Here is a 9,672-nt window from a genome sequence, read left to right as displayed (position 1 = left end):
GGGGGGGGGCAGGGAGTTTGGGGGAGAGAGCAGGGAAAAGGAGGTGGTGGGGAGGGAACAGGAGAATGTGGGGGAGGAGAGAGCAGGGAAAGGGGGGAGGTGGGGGAGGGAGAGCAGGGAGGATGTGGGGGAGGGAGAGCAGGGAGGATGTGGGGGAGGAGAGCAGGGAGGATGTGGGGGAGGAGAGAGCAGGGAAATGGAGGAGGTGGGGAGGGAGCAGGAGAATGTGGGGGAGGAGAGAGCAGGGAAAGGGGGGAGGTGGGGGGGGGCAGGGAGTTTGGGGGAGAGAGCAGGGAAAGGGAGGAGGTGGGGAGGGAGAAGGGGGGATGTGGGGGAGGAGAGAGCAGGGAAAGGGAGGAGGTGGGGGGAGAAGGGGAAGGGGGGGAAGAGGAGAGCAGGACAGATAGAATATACAGCAGCTACTCAATCCGCCCAGCCATCCCGCTGCAGCAGCACACTTTAACCTGCAGCAGAGCGGCCAGGCCAAATGAGCATTTTGTGTCAAAAAGGCAGGGTAAACAGAGGTGCAAGCAAAACACTAATGAGGGTTTCAAACTTCCTTGATTGGATTTTGGAAACCCTCATTAGTGTTTTGCTTGCACCTGTGTTTATTCTGCCTTTTCGACACAAAATGGCCCCCTTGAAAAGGGTCTATCTGACTAATCTAGCCATTCAATCTGAACTAACTAGCACAGTCTAGCTAATCTACAACCTAGTCTGCCCTATCATACTCGACTCTGATTTTAGCCTGAACACTATAACACTCCAGTTCAGACGATTCCAAAGTGGGAGGGGGCTCAAACAGTTTGAGGGGAGGCTCAGTGAGTGAAATAGTTTTGCTTTCAGTTATAGTTAAATGAATAGTTTGAATAAGAGTGAAGGTTGAGCAATTGTGCGCTGCACCGGAATCAGCCAGCTGTATCTTTTAAAAAGGCATTTTATTTTGGTCAGTCTTGTTTTCCTAAAAGTGCTTGTGGTTTGACTCACAACTGAACATTTAGTCCACTTCATAGAAAATACCAATATATAGTATGGTGTATTGCCATTCAGCCTTCAGTAACACAGGTGCAAGCAAAACATTAACGAGGGCCCCCGGCACTGGTACATATAAATGGATTGAAGTTGACTGCATAGTCTATATGAGTCTACATATGTCAACAGTGTATTGAGGTTAGCTAGAAATATTGCCTCAAACACTAATCATGTGTTACATGAAGAATATGAACTGCTGCCCTCTGGCAGGAGATACCTAATTCCAACTTTCAAGAAGGTCAGACTAAGAAAGACCTTTATACATCAGTCGATCCTGAGGCTTAATCAAGAACATGGCCGAGGGTCAGTGGAGCAGTGACCAGTGCTCTCTGTGTGCTGTATGTGTGTCATGTATCTTTGTATTTTTGGTTTTGTTCTCTTTGTCATGTGTTTGTGTGTGGGACTGCTGCTGTCTTGCAAGACAAATTTCAGTGTGAACTGACAATAAAGTATATCGTATCGTAAGTTGGAAGCAGTCATTAATGTTTTGCTTGCACCTGTGTTACTTCCTGCCTTTTAGACACAAAATGGCTCCTGTGAAAAGGGTCAATTGCCCGGGCCTAGCAGGTGTGCTGTGTACGGATGTTACCTGTGAAGGGCGTGGGCGGGTGCTGTGCTGACAGCAGGGTCCTCAGGTGCTCCAGAGTGTTCCACCTCAGCGTGCGGTTCTTGTAGGTCTCTGATCTGTGGTTCCACAGACAGCTGTGCCCTGACCCAGTGAAGGAGAGGAGGGCTTTTATTTACAAGGTGACACTTCAGGACAGCAATTTTAAGAATTCTACAATGTTATCAACTATATTGCTGTAAGAATTATAGTCATATAATCTATTGATTATTTTAGTAATTGAGATTAAATGATTATTCCAATGATTAATTGAGTAATCGGATAAGATGCAGCAAGAGGTGGAAAGAGTACTGACAAATAAGTACAAGTATTGTGAATTTCCTCTCGGGGATCAATAAAGTAGGGGAAATTAGTTCAAATTCATTCAAGTACAAGTAAACGTACTAGTCAATGAAATTACTCAAGTAAGAGTAAAACATAGCATATTAAGTATGACAGGATGTGAGCTGCCAGAACTGCAGGAACTGTATAACCATGACCATGACTGTATAACTGTCCAATTTTACAATGAGATGCACCCACTTTAACCCTGAAGTGTAATTATTACTTCAGACTAACTAATAAAGTAATAAAACCACTAGTAAACCAGTAGGCGGCGTCTGGCCTGCTGTTCAGTGAGTGGCCTGACTGCAAGCACCAAAAAAAAAAATCTTTTTTTTTTCGATTATCGATTCTGGAATAAAAGATCGATTCAAAAAATCGTGACATTAAAAATCGCGATACTTAGGTGAATCAATTTTTTCCCCCACCCCTAGCGGCTAGCAGCAGCAATATCACAATCACATACATCCATTTAGCTAAGGCTATCATCAGCAGTGTCAAATTGAATTGTCTACACATGTCTAATTTAATTGGCCACTGCAACGAGCCACCAGTTTGGGTGCCCTAAATGTGGAAGTGATTCTGGACCTGTTAGTGAGCAGTATATATATGCTCACTAACATATATATATATATATATATATACACCGGTATATATATATATATAATATTAGGGCTGCACAATTAATCGTATTTTCATCGTCATCGCAATATGAACATGCGCAATAAACACATCGCAAAGACTGCCTGAAACGCAATGAATAACAAAAGTGGTTTTATTTACATGCGTCATGCATTCCCACTCAGCATCTGATCATTTTGTCTTGTGTTGTAAATCCAGCATACATCTTTCCCTTGCAACACTGCACTCCGCCCCTCTGCCAAAGCCCAAACACGCTGTGTGTAGTTTCAGCTAGAGTCAGTGCATATTTCATTTCTTTATTCAGTGGGCATAGGCTATGTTTGGGGTCTATGTTAGCATTATTAAAGCAGAAAGACATAGGAACTGTATAGCTAATATGCATACTTTAATATCTGTTTATTTATCGCAAGTTGTATCGTCATCGCTATATTGAACAGTTATCGCAGATTTAGAAAATATCACAAAGCAAATCAGCCACCAATATCTAGAAAAATATATTTCAGAAGAGAAAGAAAACAAATATTTGTGCATTTTCCCCATAATAAAAACAAAACAAAAAGCCACGTTTTTTTTGTATTTTTGTCCTCATTTGTGTTGTTCTCCCCCCCCCCCCCCGTTTTGTTGCTATTTCTGCCCTTATGATTGTAAGCTGAGCCTCCATAAAAATAGCTTACATGATCATTAAAATAGAGGTTTTTCTTATGCATAGTACGTGCATAGTTGTTGTCCTAGAATGCCATTGTTCAGAATGACCGTGTGCATTTCATATAAATAGCGTGAAAACACTTGTTTGACATCAGCTGACAGAGACTGTGTGATGTGTTGTTGTGACAGATGTTGCTGTAGTGTAGTTAGGCTACAGCCAGTCAGTGAAAAGCTTCATAAACTGTCTGTTGCCTACTCTCTATATCTAAATATAATATTTAGAAACTTTTATAATATTCAGCCAGCTGACAGCTTTACACAAATTAAATAGCCTACATCTTAAACTGGTTGTTGAAGTCGATGCTCTGGAGAATCACTTCAGTCCAGACCAGTTGCTAATCGCCATTGCTGCTCGCTCGGTTGCCGTGGTTGCAGCATCGGCCGACGCGTCAACAAAACACGGAGTTTAAATGAACGGTTTGAACTGTCAACACGCCGCTGAACACTCGAGACCTACCGGAGAAGAAGGCGATGAGGGCGCGCTCCTTGTCGTCGGTCCAGAAGCTGTCTGTGGCCAGGCTGAAGGAGCAGGACGCCATGTTTGTTGCTGCTCTTCTCTGCCACAACCACTGACAACACAGGTCACATGACCCGGGAGAGAGGCGAGGATTGGTGCATCCCTGAACAATAACCCGCATTGCCCGATAGAGGTCGCTGTTGATTCGTGTTTTCAATGAGGGAGCGGTTGCCCAATTTCAACACAGAAGGGTTGAACAAAACATGAATATCAATATGGGTCAACAGAACACCACTGTCACCACATATCAATGCAAATGGAAAAAGGTAAAGCCTCCTTAACTTGTAAAAAATGTATGTAAAAACTATTCATCAGCCATAAAGGTGCTGAGGTGCAATAAAGAATATGCATTGTATGATGTCATGTCTGTCTAAAAGGCTCTCTCCTATTTTAGTCCTTGGCTTGTTGTTGATCAAATTATGTAAGTTTACATTTTGATTTTCAACCCTCAAAATGTTTTAATATCCTTTCTCCCCTCCGCTTTCTGTTTGCTGTACATGCGTGAGTATGTACTGTATATAAATAACACTTACTATATTTATGACTGGGAGCAGATGTAGCCTATGTGTAGATGTATATTTTATTTTCCCTTATTGATCATGTAAATGTTGAAATGTTGTTCAATGAAAAAAGTGAACAATACAAATCATACCCTCTGCACTTTAGTTTATTTTGCTCGTTTATTATTTCTATTTGATATCTTTTTCATATTTCTGTATCTTGCATCAAAGTTATTATATTGTTGTTTTATAGGCTACTTGTCATTTCTCCCTTAAAGGAGAATTTCAGTTTTTTTTACCTGGAGCCCTTTCCTCACATTAATTATTATCTGACGACTCACCCAGTGTTCTCCGCAGCGATTTGGACCATCGTAGGCATGGTTGTTGTGATCGAAATAGTACTCCAAGCCAGTCCTTGAATGCGCTCCGTCGGGGCCACATGGCAGCGTGCTCTTCCTCCATGTAAATAGACAGTTTTCTTCCCGTGTTCTACTCATATCGTCATTATATGACATGGGAACATTAATGGTTTGTAAAAGTGCCATTATAACAATATAATAACAGAAATAATCCCAAATATCATCAACACACCCAGTCGCACGCTCTGGACATTATGCTGTAGTATTCAGTACCAGGGGCTTGGGTGGTGAAGATTTGCAACAATGGACAATTGTCATTTATAGTCACTAAGTGACACTAAGCAAATGTTTATTTTTGCTCGAGGGCTTATTTCTACATTTCCAGCCATTGCAACTTCTAGCTAATATGGTGTTGGTAATAATGATGTGTGCACTCTACCAACATCATCTCTCAGGAGACAGTGAAATATGGTGAAAATGGACGGTGAAATATGTCCTCTGCATTTGACCCATCCAGGCTTGTCCTTTCCTCCAGGGGGCAGGCCAGGAGCAGTGGTCGCTATTTCTTTCCAGCGCCCGGGGACCTTCATTGGACCATCATTGGACCAACTTCAGATGTTGTCGTCACTGGTCGGATGACAATCTTCTGCATGTTTTTAGTGGGGGGTTATGTACGGAGGAACCCCCTGGGGGGTACGGGGAGAACATGCAAACTCCACACAGAAAGGCCCTTTCGACGAGATAGCCCACCTGGGCAGTGGGCACTGAAGATATGGGGGGGTCACAACTCCAGCGCCCACAGCGTCCCAGGTGGGAATCGAACCCAGGACCTTCGAGCTGTGAGGCGACAGCGCTTACCACTGCACCACCGTACAGTGGAGAGTGATAGTTTGACCTTAGTAACATTACTGGGTTAACCAAAGAGTTACCTACAATAAACTTTGAGATTATGACCCGGATGGCTTTGAAACAGGGGCGGTCAGTTGCAGACTTGTTTACAGGTTAAAACCCCAATATCCAGAGACAGTACAACAGGAGCACACGTGGGGTGTGCTCCTGTTGTACTGTCTCAATGAAGCAACAATGTGAGACGAGTGGATTGTTACAAGTTTTAATCTATTATGAGGATATAAGCAAACGTAAAGGAAAGGGTCCTGGAACAATGGTGCCAGGACAACCACCTCTCTCTGAACGTCTCCAAGACCAAGGAGATCATTGTGGACTACAGGAGGGGGGGGGGGGGGGGGCGCACACCCCCCAATCACCATCAACGGCACAGTGGTGGAAAGGGTGGACAGCTTCAAGTACCTGGGAGTCAACATCCACCAGGACCTGACCTGGGCCGGCCACACCGCCACTGTTGTCAAAAAGGCCCAACAGCGAATACACGGACTCAGGCGCCTGAAGAAAGAAAGAAAGAAAGAAATTCGGGCTAAGGAAAGAAATCCTTAGGGACTTCTACAGAGGCACCATTGAAAGCCTGCTGACTGGCTGCTTCACCACCTGGTATGGGAACTGTACCACCATGGACCGCAGGGCGCTACAGAGGGTGAGGCGCGCGGCCCAGCACGTAACAGGAGGGGAGTTGCCAGAACTGCATGAACTGTATAACCAGCGGTGCCTCAGGAGGTCCCTGAAGATCATCAAAGACACAAACCATCCCCACAACAGCCTGTTCTCCCTGCTACCCTCAGGGAGGAGATACAGGGTTCCAAAAGCACGCACAAATCGCTTGAGGAACAGTTTCTTCCCGCAGGCCACGAGACTCCTTAACATACACAATAGTGTAGTAGTCGTACCGTACCGTACTGCAGCTGCTACCATTACGTATGCCTAATGTCTAATTGTATGTTTAATAAGGTACATGCTATTTGCACCTGTATGTCAAATACGTAGAATTTAAAATGTTTAAGCACATCTAACGTATGCCTAATGTTTAATTGTATGTTTAATAAGGTACATGCTATTTGCACCTGTATGTCAAATACGTCGAATTTAAAATGTTTAAGCACGTCTAACGTATGCACATGACATGTGCACCCATGTGCAGTGAATATTAGCCTAGGTAAACCCAGCCCCCACGTGACCTGCTCTCTCAGTTCCCAGTCACCTAGTGACTGAGAGCAGGTCTGAGAGCAGGTCACGTGGGGGATGGGTTTACCCAGGCTAAGTGAATATGCCACTGTCTCGGACGTGTCTTATCACTATACTGCCTTATTGCCTATTTGTAGCGAAGCTTGTGGGCTTGCTGGGGGCGAAGCTTTTGGGCTTGCCTCGTGAAGTGTGCTGGATTGTGGATGAGGGCTCACGGGCTGTGATCGGTCAGAATCACAGGGATGGAGATAGGGACCGAGATGTCGGTCCTCGGACGCAGTTGAAATACCACTGGTGACCTGGCTGGGTGTAAGGCAGTCGGTCACCAGGGCCTGGCTGGTTGTAAGATAGCCAGGATTCAGCTCGGGTTCGGATTTGGTTGTGCTAATGGTTGACATTATGAAGGTAGAGTAGGAAGGAGTAAGTATACCGGATGTATATGGAATACTGGAAGTAAGTAGCGTCACAGAACACTTTGTTTATATCCCCGCGTTTGTGATGTCACAACGTCCAGGGAGCTATGACATCATCAGCGTTATGTCTGACATCGCCGATGACCTCACAGGTGAACTCTATGCTATGACATCGTCATTGTCATCGTTGATGATGTCATCATCATTACGTCGTTGGCGCGCCGGCTCGTGGGCGTCGACTGCCCCAAGAACAGGCCTGACGGTGGGCCATTATGGACCCTTTTCTACAGCCGCTCCCAGATTCCTGTGGGGAATCTGTATTCTTCCAGAAATGGCCGGAATGGCCCTCCAGTCCCACCTGGTATAGGCAGGGCTTGGTTGATTATTCTGGCAGTGAGGGGGGCTGTGGTCCGCTTGGCCACCGGCCGGGTGTAGGTACGGGTCTACACGCTGTTGTCCAGTCCCGTACATCACAAGAGCCAAGATTTGGTGACTGTCCTCTTTGGCCAGGATGTGTGTGGCAGCTGGGGGTCTACCCAGCAACTGCTGTAGTGAGCTGTAGTGGCCTCTGGGGGCTTGAGTTTCCAGTTGAGGAAACTCAGCGGCGTGAGGTCAGCGCGGGAGCCGCTCAGGAGCCGGGGGTCTACCCAGCTACTGCGGTAGTGAGGAGCCTCTGGTTCTGGTGGCTTGAGTTTCCAGTTGAGGAACCTCAGCGGCGTGAGGTCAGCGCGGGAGCCGCTCAGGAGCCGGGGGTCTACCCAGCTACTGCGGTAGTGAGGAGCCTCTGGTTCTGGTGGCTTGAGTTTCCAGTTGAGGGAACCTCAGCAGCGTAGGGTCGGTGAGGAAGCAGTTTGTCTGCCCTCGTTGGAGGGAGGCCTCTGCCCCTAGTGCCTCGTTGGCCGCCCCGTGGAGCGCCGGTGTGGCATCCTCACTGAGGGCACCGAAGGTCGTACACTCCTCCGGCTTGGGGGGAGCCGACCTGAGGCCACCGTAACTTGGCTTCAACTCCTCGCTCTTATCCGCGGTCGTGTGGAGTCGGGGTGTCTCTGGCCAGTGATCTGGGCTGAGAAGAGGGAAGGGGGATCCGCAACCCCGACTGCTGGTGGTGAGTGCGGGAAGGGGCCTTCCCCGCGCAATGTCGACCACAACAGCTACCTGTGATTGCGGTGGCTCGTCCTCCCACTCTTCCCAGGCCTGCAGCAGTGTCTCAGGTAGGACTGGATCATCCCAGCCTGGTTCCCATTTCCATAGGTGCTGTATGAGCAGGACAAGATGGATCCTCCCGAACTGATGGAGGGGCAAATTCCTCGGGCGGGATTCCTGCTGCAGGGCGGTGATGGGGTAAGGTTGCTCGCCTAGACCAAGGTTCGGTTCCGTAAAGGCTCTCTTGGTGCAATAGGTCTGCTCTGGGCGAATTGCCGGCGAGACGATGAGGGAGACGGCCGCCCCGTGAAGCATCTGGGGCTCCTGCCTCGCCGTCCGCAAAGGCATGTCCACTTGCTCCACGTGCTCGGACTTGTTGGCCTCCCTAGAGGCCTTGGCTGGAGTTGTCTCCATGAGCCCGGGCAGGGCCAGGAGGTGAATTCTGGGAATAGGTAGTTGAGATGGCTGGTCCCGTCCTCTGGGGGGGTCCCAGCTGTCGTGTCCAGCTATCTTGTGGGAATGATTGACGCCGGCCGGCTGACTGTGCCCTGTGCTGTTGGTCCCCGCGTTCGCCATGCCTCCCTGAGTCTGGTGTATCCCGGTGGCGGGCTCGGCCGCCCCGTTGCACTCTATTGCATGCTCAGGGTCGGCGACCTCTGTCCTAGGTGGGAGTGTTGGTGGCATCTGGAACAGTGGGTTCCGTAGTTTGGGTCGTTGGCTCTGGAGCCGCCGTGCTGACCTGACCCTGGTCGCGGGAGGTGAGAGGCACAGGTGGAACTGCCGGGTCCCCGGCAAGCAGACGGGCGCGAGGCCAGGCCGCTACGTGCTTCTGCTCGACTTGCAGCCGGGCACAAACCCGGGCCTCGTCCAGCGCCAGCTCAGCTTGCCGCAAGTGTCGGCTTCTCTCCAGGCGGCGGGTGATCCGCTCTCTAGCTTGGAGGGCCTCCTCTTGGGCCTGTTGGGCCTCTTCTTGGGCCCGTTCTTGGGCCCGCTGAGCCTCTGCTTGGACCCGTTCTTGGGCCCGCTGAGCCTCTGCTTGGACCCGTTCTTGGGCCCGCTGAGCCGCTCTGGCTTGCTTTGTCAGCCGGTCGTACTCCTCATCAGCTTCCTCCTCCTCCGCGTGTTGGCGGCGAAGGCTCTCAGTCACCAATAGTGCCTTGTATTCCTCGTAAGCTGCCGCTTGGGCTGAGGAGGAGGAGTGGGCGCATACGGTTGACCGTGAGCTGGCGCTAGAGTGTCGTGATGCGCCATGGTCAGTCCGGTGGCTACTAGCGCTATGATGGTGAGAGTGACTGGGGCTCCTCGACCGAGGCTCTGCTCG

This window comes from Poromitra crassiceps (genome assembly GCF_964638095.1).
Source record: "Poromitra crassiceps genome assembly, chromosome: 6".
Taxonomy (NCBI): domain Eukaryota; kingdom Metazoa; phylum Chordata; class Actinopteri; order Beryciformes; family Melamphaidae; genus Poromitra; species Poromitra crassiceps.
Note: the sequence above shows the minus strand (reverse complement) of the source record.